This window comes from Chinchilla lanigera, unplaced genomic scaffold, assembly GCF_000276665.1.
Source record: "Chinchilla lanigera isolate Chin_1 unplaced genomic scaffold, ChiLan1.0 scaffold00063, whole genome shotgun sequence".
Classification (NCBI taxonomy): Eukaryota; Metazoa; Chordata; class Mammalia; order Rodentia; family Chinchillidae; genus Chinchilla; species Chinchilla lanigera.
In genome coordinates this window covers 13,764,174-13,777,095 of record NW_004955464.1, presented here as the reverse complement: position 1 = coordinate 13,777,095, position 12,922 = coordinate 13,764,174, and the positions used below count along the sequence as shown (strand labels likewise).

Sequence of the window (12,922 nt, the reverse complement as noted above, 5' to 3'; positions counted from 1 at the left end):
ATCTATTGAGAGAACTAGTAAGATAAATTATATTATGTCCATATGCTATAACGCTAGGTAGTGGTTTTTAAAACAAATGAGTTAGGGCACTAAGTGCTTATATGTAAAAGAAGTTACACAGAAACAAAGACAACGTAGGAATGCATGTTTTTTCTTCCCCAGAGCCTTTGCACTGAGCTACAACCCTGGCCCTTTTTATCAGTTAGTTTAAGGCACCATCTCAATAAGTTGACCTGGGGGCTGGGGATTTAGCTCAGCGGCAAAGCGCCTGCCTGGCAAGTGCAAGGTCATGAGTTCGGTTCCCGTGTACCAGAGAAGAAAAAAAAAAAAAAAAACAGCTGTCCTCAGTAAGTTGCCCTGGTTGGGCTCCAACTGGTATCCTAATTCAGCCCCCGAGGGCTGGGATTACAGGCATGTGTCACCACATGTGGTTTATACATTTTTAAAAAATATTTCCATTTTTCCCCCAAGACAAAGTTCTCACTATCTTTCCCAGGCTGGCAACAAACTTAGAATTCTCACATCTCAGCGTCCGAAGTAGCTGGGACTACAGGTACATAGCACCATGCTCAAGATTAGAGATACATATTTATCTTTATACATATATGTAAAAGTTTTGGAAGGGTGAGTAAGAGATGTTAACGGTAGTTTCCTCTGAGAAATATTACTAGGACAGAAAGAAGGGGGTAATGTTATTTATGTTCTTCTGCATTATGTGAATAGATAATGTGTGTTATTTTTATAATTTAAAAAATCTAGTTTTTGATTTTAAAAAGACAATTTGGAGTTGCAGCACAAAAAGAACATTAGGTGAAAAAAATTAGGTGAAAACTAAGGAAATCTGAATAAAATATGGAGTTTAGTTCATAATGTTATTATCAATATTGATATATTAGTTGTTACAAATGTACCATATTAATATTAGATGTTAATAAACAGGGAAACTAGGAATGGGTTATATAAGAATTTTATACTATTTGTATACTTTTTCTATAAATCTGTTGTCTTTTTTTTTTTTTTTTTTGGTGGTACTAGGGATAGAGTTCAGAACCTTGAGCTTGCCGAGTAGGCACTTGTACCACTGAGCTATATCCCCAGCCCAAATCTGGAAGTTATTCTAAAATAAAAGTTTGGTTTTTTACATTGAAAACCAGCTATTTCATTGCAAAAAATAAGCAAAGTCAAAATATAAACAACAAATTAGAAAAAGTTTTTGTAATACATTTTAGACAAACAGTTAATATCCCTCATATAAAGTTATTTTTGTAGTCATGTTAATTGTAATGGCATCTTGAAAATTAAAAGTTGACAATTTATAATTATATAAATTTTAAATATTATGATATATGAATATAATGTGGAATATTTAAATCAAGCTAGTTAACATATCCATTACTTCAAATACTTAATAAAAGTTTATTTTTACAAGATGATTTGGAAGGCCTATAATCCAGCACTTAAAGACTAAATCTTGAAAAGAGAAATTGATAGAATTGAATGATTCCTCTGCTTCTAAAACTAATTACTAATTGGTTCTATTTCTTCCCAGTAGTCAAGTGGATAGGATTATAGACACAATTGCTGGAAAGACATCTGATTCTTTATTCACAATATTAGCTTTCTTTTCTGAATTAGTTTGTAAAAAGGTTAATGATTGTTATTTCGTTTTCACCGTCCCTAAAGCACAGACTGTCTAGGAGTTAAACAGTGAGGGGAGTTTCAATATGAAGAGGTTTTAAGGGGATCGAATGTGTGTTGCTTTCTTGCATGAGCAAATTGGGATAGACAGCAGATTTGAGGGGTAAATAGAATCCCAGTTAACCAACTCTGAGTGCCTCATTTACTTTGAGGTTTTTCCCCCCTAAAGCTGATGCTGCAGCCGTGTGGGAGCAGACGAGGAGGCTACAATCCTAGCCAGCTTCTGAGGGGGCTCTTCCCTCCTTGTGCATTGTTGGCGGGGAGGTGGCCACTGACCAAGATCTTTGCAGGATTAGGTTCTGGAGAACAGACTTGCCATCGGTTCCACGTGATATGTGCTTGTTTATCATCCTGCCTCTGATATTAAGACATGATTAAGACCAACGGTAAGAAATTTTCCCTTTGAGCTTACTTACCCACCAGAGGAAGGCACTTTGGTTTTACCTTTCCATGCAGTAGAGCAAGCACTCAGGACTCTGCTGCCATTCACCCTGGCACCCAGTTTGAGAGGGAGGATCCTGTATAGTACTTGCTTATGACTAATTACAGTGTTTTGTCCTTCAGTTCCCCACTCTTGGCTTCTGGCACACTATCCTCATTTTGTTCTCCTACTTCTTTGAACCTGTTTTTGTTCTCATAACACCCTATTTGCCCATAATATGCTACTTAACTATTTATTATTATAGACTTGTGCATTGACGAAAGGGCAGGAGAATGTTAACCTGTAGAGGAGTTTTAGAACAGTCAGCTAAATGCTGGGCCTCTTTCTCCCCTCAAAAATCTTTTGCCAAGTTTGAAAACATTGCTGTATGTATGTAATTTTTGAATTAGCACATTTTAAAATTCTTTATTCTTTCATACACATTGTCATGTATAAGGAAAAAGGTGGTGAACTTTCAGAAATACTGTATACCCCTGAGTTTTGCAGATACAGTTTGAGTGGAGAATAAGTATGCATCAGGTTAGGAGCAGTCAGGCTCCCAGAGGAGCCACTTTGTATCCCCCTCTCCTGTGATCTACAGATTCCTGCACTTGGTTTATCTTGCACGCTAGATGCAAGATAAACCAAAGAGTGTTTATTTGTAAAGATGAAGAAGCAAAAATTGAGTTATTGATTAATCCTGTCTGCCATTCTTTATGACCACTCAAATTCTTTTCTTTTCTTTTCTTTTTTCCCCCCAGTACTGGAAATTGAACCCAAGGCCTTTGTGCTGAGCTATGTCACCGGCTTTTTTTTTGAGTAAGTCACTAAATTGTCCAGGCTAGGTTCAGACTTTTGGACCTCCTGCCCCAAGTGGTGGGATTATAGGTGTGTGCCACCTTGCCTGGCATAGAATTCTTATTTGTGCTTAACTATTAAAACAGGGAAATAAACTGTGAACTGCAAGGCATAATATTTTTGTTTGGCATGTGCAAATTTTATTTTGCCTAGTAAACAGTTTCTTTTGTGTGTGTGTGTGTGTGTGGTACTGGGAATTAAACTCAGGACCTTGGGCTTGCCAGTCAGGCACTTACATCACTGAGCTATATCCCTGGCCCCTTACCTACTAAATAGTTTCTCATATTTGAATATCTTTAAGAATAAAACATTCCTAGCAGGTATGGTGGCACACGCCTGTAATCCCAGCACTCAGAAGGCTGAGGCAGGAGGATTGCTGCAAGTTCAAGGCCAGCCTGAATTACATAATGATACCCTGTCTCAAAAAGACAGACAAACAAACAAAAAAGAATAAAACGTTCTTTTTTAAATTTATAACCATTTGGGCCAGGGACATAGCTCAGTGGCACAGAGCCTGCCTGGCAAATGCAAGGTCCTAAGTTCGATTCTCAGTACAAAATAAAAACTTAGAGTCATTCATTTTATTTATTTATTTTATTTTATTTCATTTTATTTATTTATTTTGTCTTTGTGAGACATGGTCTCACTATACAGTTCAGGCTGGTCTTGAATTCACTTTGTAGCCCCGGTTGGCCTCCAACTCTCAGTGATTCTCCTGCCTCAGCTTCCCCAGTGCTGGGATTACAGGCGTGAGCCACCACACCTGGCTCAATCACTCATTTTAAAACTAAAGAATAAATCAGGAAAGTATGATGACTGATTTACTTATTTGCCATTAAAAACATGACCTGTTGTGTCAAATATGCTCAGTATGCCGTGGGGAATGACATTAGATTTCTAGTATGAATCATGAGCAGAAGACAACACTGCCAGGGTTAGGAACAGGGACTCTTGGCTCATTTAGGGATACAGAGAAGAACTAAGAGCCAGCACAGAGTGAGCTGGAGGACTCTAGTGGCAGAGGAGATGGAAAGGGACCAGACCTCCATAAATCTCTTAGGGCATAGAGTTTGGATTTTCTTCTAGGTGCACAGGAAGCTGCAGAGGGTTCTAAACAGGAAGAAGTACTGTGTTGTAATTTATCGCTTCAAAAGATTAGTTGGACTATTGTACAAATAAATGTCTGAAGTAAGGACAGTTGGGGACAGAAGACTTGTGAAAAAGCCACTGCAGTAGTCACAATGAGACAAGGAAGGAGTAATGTCTTACTCTTACCCTTTTTGAAATACCCATGGTCCTTTCCCCATAGTATGTAACCAATAAATATTAAATAAATCAATTTATCAAATACTAAGCGCCCCCCCCCAAAAGAAAGAAAATCTAACAAAATAACAACAAACCTGCAACAGGCCAGGTGCTGAGCACATGCTGTTAGGCCCAGAACACTGGCTCTGCACAGGGATTTAATTGCAACCTGGTGCTTCTTAACTGTGTTGCTTTGGGCAGGTGATTTAAACTCTTTGAACCTGGGTTTCTTGTCTGCATCTGGGAATGGAATGACAATGTTTTTGCTTTATTGAACAAATTCAATAAGAGAATGTAGTTATTACAAGTACTTGGTAGCTATTCAATAAATGGTGGCTGTTAAGTGCAGCAGGACACAAGGACACTTTTGAGGTAGTCAGTCAGTCTCCAATGTGATTACAGCCTCGGGGACACAGTACAGGGATTTCTTTTTTTTTCTTCTTTTCTTTTTGATCAGGTCTCACTATGCAGTTCAGGCTGGCCTTGAGCTCACTTGTAGCCCAGGCTGGTCTCGAACTTGCAACGATCCTCCTGCCTCAGCCTCCCAAGTGTAGGGATTACAGGTGTGTGCCACCATGCCATCACGTTATGGGGTTTCTTAGGCATAAATGACACTTCGGACCTTTTTCTAATTGGGATTCTATGTCCTGCATAGAAACTTTTGCTGGCCTCAGAGTAACTGGATCTTTAAGGAAGAAAATCTGCAAGAACAGAACTTTGGAAGTAGAAAAGGTAAAAGGTTTCAGTCTCAGCTCGGCTCTTCTTCCTGGTTTGAGGAGTCAGATCTCCTTTCCCACTTCCAGGCATCCCGAGGCTTGTGCTTTCTTCACACATGAAGTGACTACTCCTGGAAGCCAGTTTCCAGTTTTCTGTACAAACACTCCCCAGAGCCCAGGGAGCTTTTATCTTGTACCTAGTTAAATGCCTCGATTAAGGATGTAATCATATGTGTTTGGCTCTGTAAATCATTTGACCCTCACCCATCGCAGTCTGGCCCTCCGGGGGCCCCTGCAATGGCCATTTTGTATCTGAGGGTGAGGGTGGAGCTGGAGGAGCTGAGACGGCTTTTATCTTTAGTGGAAAGATAGCCACTTTATTAAGGGTTGATGTGTTTGTCTTTTTTCCTAGGTTTTCTTGCCAAGGTGTACACGCGCATGTGTGTGCATGTGCGTTTTGTTCTTGTGTGCATGCCTCTGTGTGTCTGCGTGTGTACACAAAAGAGGGAGAATAAAAAGAAATACTAGAAAATAGGCCCAACAGGGTAAGGAAACTTAGCAAAAGCCAGGGGAGGGACTTGCAGGGAAAGACAAGGAAGTGATTTTGCCCAGTTTAAATCCCACTTGAACCATGTGGTTTCTGAGTCCTGAACCTTTTGAGGTTCAAGTTGAGTGCACTCTTGACAAAACGTGATTTTCTGGTTCACATCAAAAAGGCTTTAAAAGACTTCGAAGTCTTTTCCGTGGGACATCAAACAGTCCTCAACAAAGCAGGGTGCTGGTGAGATGCGTGCAAATGAACAGATTAAATTCTCCCCTGAGGATTAGATTCTCCTTAAGAAGTATATGGAGCTGGAACACAGGAGATGGGCAATGCCAGCACACACGCCACCCAGCACCCCAGCGTGCCTTCCACCCGGGCACCCTGCACACCTCCCTGGGCCTGACGGCTGACCTTATTTGTCAGAAGCTTCACAGGGAAGTAACCAGGGAGTTGGAAACTGAAAACAAACTCTGCTGTACCCTCTGTCTTCCCCAGAGCAACACTTTCATCCCCCAATAAAAGATGTAAATTAACTTAGAAAAGAGAGGTTTTTAAAAACTGTCAATTATTTGGGAGACAGAGCACAGTTTTGCTTATTGATCCAGCTTCAGTCTTTAGGCTTTAGACAGAAGGACTTGGGTGACTTCCACTTTACGGCATGTGGAACAGCTCGCTCTGGGATTGGTACAGCACACCAGCACTGCAGTAGAATTTCCACTGCCAAGACAGGAGCTGCAGCTGAAGTTGACTGCATAGACAGCTCTGTGGGTAGGCTGACTGCATGAGTGCAATTTTTCAGCCAAGCAGCTAAAATATTAATGATCAGCTTTAAGGAGGTGCAACTCTGATTGAGGCCCCTCTCCTGTTAGAAACCATAATTAGCAATTAAAATATATTTAAAAAACCATTCCAACCAGCACCTTCTAAATAAATAATTGTTGGTGCTGGTTGAACTTGTTTTATTTCCCTGTGTTTCTTCTTATCTCTTTCCCTCCTGCATAACTTACAACCCTGTAAATGCTCAGTAGCTGTTAATATGATTCTGTCAATACGTTTACCATGGTGACTTGGGCTGTATTTGGTGAGCATTTGAAGAAATCAGTCACTGGTTGGAGGGAGGAAAGACAAGCTGTCGATATCCAGGGAGAAATGCTAATAACCCCGGTGACAAATCGTCCTCTGGATTCTCCAAGGGTTAAGGAAAAGCACCTCTTAGACCTGGGAGCTTAGGGCTAAGGGATGGTGACTTGTTAGGAAGCACAGACATTAGCTGTCATGGTCCTGCTGTGCCCTTTTCATTGTCTCGCTTCAAACCTCTCAAAGCCACACTTGAGTTTTTGAGACACACAAGCCTGGATTTGAATCCTGATTCCCCTCCGGTGTAACTGTGTGACCTTGAGCAGCCACTGCACCTTCATTTTCTCATCTGGGAGTTCAAGATTGTAATACCCAGTCCTGTGAAGGGACGGGAAAGCCCTTACACAAAGACACCATTCACAGCTGCTCAGACTCTTCTGGGAAAGTACACAAATGTAGGAAGAAAATAAACTTCTGCATTGCAATAGTATAGAAAAGATTTGAAAGTCTCATAGTATCCTAACTCTTGTTGCTTTTGCACTTGAGGTTCACGTTATCAAAATAATGTTTAAATACACTTATAATTAAGTAAAATTGATGCTCTGATAGAATTCAATAATCTCACAGGTATTTTATTGAGTGCCTACTATGTGCCAGCAATTCAAGGAACAATTCAAGGCTACAACAGTGAATATGACAGGTACCATCTAGGCTGCCAGGGAACTTACAGCCCCACCTGCTAACAGCCTGATATTAGATGTTTCTCAGGTTCCCTGGGACCCACTGGAGGGGACCAAAATCTTACACTGGAGAATCCTGCAGAGCACCTCCCATGGCTATCTGCCATGACTTTAAGTGAATAAAGAGAACAAAACACACAGACAGAATCATTAATATTTTGGTATATATCCTTCCAGATTCCTTTTTAGGAATGGATAAATAAGTAGATTAATATGCTTTTATATAAGCAGGATCATATTAATATGCTAGTTTGTGATTTTTCACTTTTTTATTATAAATAATGCTGCATGTCAATAAATATAGATCTATATCAATGCTCTTAATAACTACTTAGTATTCCATTGCAGAGATGTTTCATGTTTTATTTAAACAATCTTTGCTCTTATTAGGTTATTTTTAGCTCTTCAGTAGTATACAATACAGCAAAGAACATCTTTGTCAAGTGTCTGTTCATTTTTCTTAGGATATATTTTCAAATGTAGACTTGTTGGATAAAATGATAAGCATATTAAAACTTTTATGCCTATTGCTTGATTACCAATTTATGATCTTATCAACATATAATGATAAATCTTTTTGTCTTTGCCAGTTAAATAGGCAAAAGTAGTATCCCTGGGTTTTGTTTGTTTGTTTGTTTTGCAGTGCTGGGTGCTGAACCTAAGATTTTTGCACTGAGCTACATCCCCAGCTCTTTTTATTATTTACACTGAAAGAAGGTCTTGTTAAGTTGCCCAGGTGAAACTTGAACTTCTAATCCTCTTGTCTCAGCCTTCCAAAATGCTGGAATTACAGGTGTGCTCCACTGTGCCCAGTGACATCTTGTTTATTCGACGCGCATTTCTTTAGTTGCTTGTGAAGTTAACAACTGTTTTGAAAATGTTTATTGAAATTAGTTTATCTTCTTTTTAAAATTTCTTTTTCATGTCCCATATCTATGGGGTATCTTTCTTTCTTTTAGTGGTTTTAAGAGCTCTTTTTATAAAAAGAATATTCATCCCTTTTCATATAAAATATATGTTGCATATAATTCCCATCCTGTTTATCATTGTCTTGTAATTGTGTGGTAATGGAGGTTTTTGTTATTATTTTGCACATAGAAGTCTTTTCTTCTTGCCAAGTGGTGGCGCATGCCTGTAATCCCAGCACTCAGGAGGCTGAGGCAGGAGGATCACTGTGAGTTTAAGGCCAGCCTGGGCTGCAAAGTGAGTTCAAGGCCAGCCTGAACTTCATGGTAAGACCCTGTCTCAAAAAAAGTCATCATCTCCTTCTCCTCCTCCTCCTCCTCCTCGTCCTCGTCCTCCTCTTTCTTTTGTAGTACTAGGGCCAAACCAGGGCAAACACTCTACCACTGAGCTAACTGCCACCCCTTTTAAAACATTTTTTTGTTCTGAAACAGGGTCTTGTTATATTGCTCAAGCTGACCTCAAACTTGTGATCCTTCTGCCCACACCTCTCGAGCAGATGAAATTATAAGTGTGTATTACCATACTGTTTTTAATAGGCAACTTATCATGCTTTTTCCTTTTTAGTTTCTGACTTTTGGCTTATCCTTAGAAAGTTATAAGCCCACTCCTAGTCAGTCCCTAAAGTTATTTAGAAGTGCCATGGTTCTCAAAGCTAGTGCCCAACTTGGAAAAATTCTAAACCCCAAGTTCCTGTGGATATCCACTCAACAGGAAGTAAGAGACATTAGGCCTGAGAGAAGTCACAGGACCCCAAGATAACCGATGAAATTTACACTACTGGAAAACACAGGTAGGTAGGTAATTCACACAAAACTGTGAGAAGTGATAGAATAGGAGTATAAAAGATGCTATAGAAGGGAACAAAGGGGGAATTTAACTGATTCAGGAACTCAAGACATGTATCCTGGAAGAACAGAGGTTCAAACTAAGATTTTATGACTGAGTAGAAGTTAGCTAGGTGAAGAGTAGGGAAATCACTTCACGCAGTGAAGTGGTAAATGCAAAAACCTACAGTCTAGTCTTTAGCCATATGGGTGTATTCAAATTTAAATGAATTACATTGAAATAAAATTAAAATTTATTTCATCAGTCCCACTAACCATGGTTCAAGTGCTGCTGCCCACATGTGACTAGTGGTGGTTTCATCGGACACTCAGCTACAGAACTTCATCATTGCAGCAAGCTCTCTGCAGGACAGCGCTATTCAGAATGAGCTTGATGTGTTCAGGGAACTGAAAAGGGCTCATTCAGCAGGCATTCAGTGTGCAAGGGTGAGAGTGGCACAAGAAGAGCATGTAGCACAGAATACAGGGACCTTGTCAGTGCTGAACTTAGTATTGGGGCTGATGTTCCTAGCCAGTTGCAGTTGCAGAAGTAGAAAGGAAAGAAATTTAAGATTTACTACATAACAACCCTCAGGCAGACACTATCTCCATTTTATGGATAGTGCGGAGAGACTCATACAGATAGTTAACAACATACAGCTAGTTAGTGGTAGCGCTGGATTCAAAGTCAGACTTATCTGATGCCAAAACCTGTATTCTTCCCCCTGTGCTACTCCGGTAGACTCCTGAAAGCTCTACTTACTGATCTCTTAGCTTCGGATGGAAGGAATTCTGACTTAGAACAAACTCCTCAACTTGACCCTGTTTCTATGAAGGGAGTATTAGATGTGGGTGAGTTTGACTCACCCTGGATGCACACTAGAGTGCTTATAGGCAGAGCTTTCTTTGGACCAGGGGATCTCTTGTTCCCTGAGTCACAAAGAGGTGCTCTAGAGCCTTGATGCTACCCACATACAAACAAGGCAGAGCTCTGTGCAGGTGCTAACCCTTAGAACCAAGACCACATTGCTAAGGAGAGCAGCTGGCTTGAAGACTCCCACCTGAAGCCTGTCAGCAGAACTTCACAGGTATCAGAAGATACACTGACTCATCGCTAGGCCTAGAGCTTATTGCAATGGTTACTTCCAACATAGCATTATTGGAAGGAGAGAATTCTGATCTCCTGCTAAAGGCAGTCACATCTTATTCAGCTGGTGTGTACAGTGTTGTTTCACACCATACTTGCCCCTAGCCCTAAGCAGCCACAGGGATGCAAGTTTTTAATTTGTTGCCTCAGCTCCGAGCATTTTCTGAGTTATGCCCAGTACAATATTTAAAAGATCATTAACGTTAGAATGTGAGCTCTGGATTAGTCAGTTTCCCTAAATTTAAGATTTAGTATTTTCTAGGGTGAATATGATGCCTTCCCATTTTCTGAGCTGATAGGAATGGAAAGATAAAATGTACAATTATTTGTAAAAGGGATAATGAAGGAAGCATGTGTTAGCTTTCTGCTACTGTGACAAAATATCTGAGCTAAATGACTTAGAAGGAAGGAAGGTTGATTTGACTCAGTTTCAGAAGTTTTAGTCCATGGCTGCATAGCCCTGTTGCCTTTGAACCTGTGGCAAGGCAGAATATGATGATGGAGATACATGGCAGGGGAAACTGCTGGACTCCTGACGGCCAACAGACAAAAGACAAAGGAAGGGGATGCGGTGCTAATATCCCTCTCAAGGGCACACCCCCCAGGACCCAGGAACCCCAAATCATAACAATGAAAGTCTGAAGAAGTAAAAGTGATGCAGTCAAGGTGTTGGGCAGAAATGGTAGCCTTAAAGAAGAACAATCATTCTTAGAAAAGTGAAAGAAGAGAACTTTTCAGTGGATGAGGAGGAAAATACTAGTGGCCTCTGCTGGAAAAATATAAAGCAAGATTTTTTTGCATTTTTAAAATTTTATTGGGACATTTTAGATATACATAATAATAACATTCATTATGAAGCAAGATATTTTGTATAGAACTGGTGTCTTAGTTACTTTTTTCATTGCTGCAACAAAATACTCAACACCTATGGGTTAAAGGAGAAAAGGTTTGTTTTAGCCCACAGATTGTAGAGGTTTCAGTCCATAGTCAGCTGACCCCAAGGCAGAGGGGTGTGACAGGAGAAATAGTCCCTAGCATGGCAGGCAGGAAGCATCAAGCAGCGAGCCTCCCTTTCCCTTTTATTCCATTCAGGCTACAAGCTTACTGGATGGTGCCCCCCACACCCAGGGTGAGCCTTCCTAATATCTACACCCAGAACTATGCTAAACCAGTCAGTGGGCTAATTTAGTTATCACACCCTTAATCCATATTTACACACCCTATATCCAGCCACTTCTGAAAAGTGGCTGGATATAGGGTGTGTAAATATGAGCACATGAGATTTTGGGGGGACATTCAGATACAACCCATAACAAATGTAAAGAAAAAGAAATTTGGTATTGTGGAGGCTTGTGACTCTGTTGAATATACTGCAGGAATAATAGACAATCATAAGGGGAGTGAATGGCATCCCATAATTCATTCATTCATTCCCCACTGTATAGGAATCATTAGATTGTAAGAACCCAATGTAAACAATACCCAACTTCTACCTTCAAGTAGCTCCTAGCTTTTAAGGGAACACAGCCAGATACATTAATGAAGGTTCATATTTTAAGAGAAGTAAGTGCATAGTTATAGTTTGCACGAGTAGCACCCAGTGTAGAGTTAGGCCAGGGAATCCTAAATATGCTGTCTTTATACTGGTGGAACTTGAAGTTATAACCCCAAAAATGTCTTTCTCCTCTAAATTCCATAATGGTACACAGTATGTACCTATGGGATGGTTCTGGTTTGATGTCTGAAGGATATTTCACAAAGAATGTGTACAAAAGAGTATGAAAGAGAGCTCTTGATTCTTTTCTTTCTTTTGAAACAAACAATAAAATGTTCTACTTCTTCACAGGTTCTTCCATCTCAGGTAATGGTACCACCATTCACCCAGTTGCTGTAGTTAAATGTTAAAAATTTCCCATTTTCTCTTTTACTCTCTTTTACCCAGGTATATCTTTGTTGTTGTTATTGTTGTTGTTACACACATTAACCCATTTACCATAGGCTGGGATGTCTCAAATCATAGAGCTCCTATTTGTCTTTCAGTTCCTTCAGTCTTCTGATGGCAGACTTGACTCTGATGGCAGAAGCAATGTTGTAGGTCCAGGCCCCACCAGCCACTGTTTTCACACAGGAATCGCAGTGCCAGCGCCCTATAGCCACCTCTTCATCAGAAGGAGCAGGTGTGCTTGGCGTGCTGGCTGATTTCAACTTTCTTCACCATTTACCAAAGGGAGGCAGCATAGCAGGGCCCGTAGTAACTGATGATTCCGAACTTCTTGGTGTTTACCCATGTCACCGAGACTATGTCCAAGCTTACAGAGCCCCAGTATCTTCTCACTGCACCCTCCCACTCAGTGAAAGTGAGACATTTCAAGTTGGAAGTGGCCCAAGTCACCTTGCAGCGCATAATAATTTTGACATCTGAATTTAGAAAACAGGATCCAGGCCAAATATGTGTTCTGCTGAGCTTCACACTTGTATACTGCACCTAGCTCCCTTTAAACATTTACTCCTGAATATCCTGAAGGCACTTGCAATTCAGCAAGAGAAAAACTGAACTTCCCATCTTCTACCACTGAACCTACCTCTCCTCTGGCTTTTTTTTTTTTTTTTTTTTTTTTGTTTCTTT

The 12,922-nt window shown here is 40.3% G+C and overlaps 1 protein-coding gene and 1 pseudogene across 7 annotated transcripts in view; one reads left to right on the top strand and one right to left on the bottom strand.

Moving 5' to 3' along the window:
* The window catches only part of Rnf220 (ring finger protein 220), a 215,439-nt gene that overhangs the window by 18,171 nt on the left and 184,346 nt on the right, over nt 1–12,922 (top strand). The window lies entirely within an intron of this gene.
* On the bottom strand, nt 12,322–12,873 carry LOC102012938 (annotated as a pseudogene).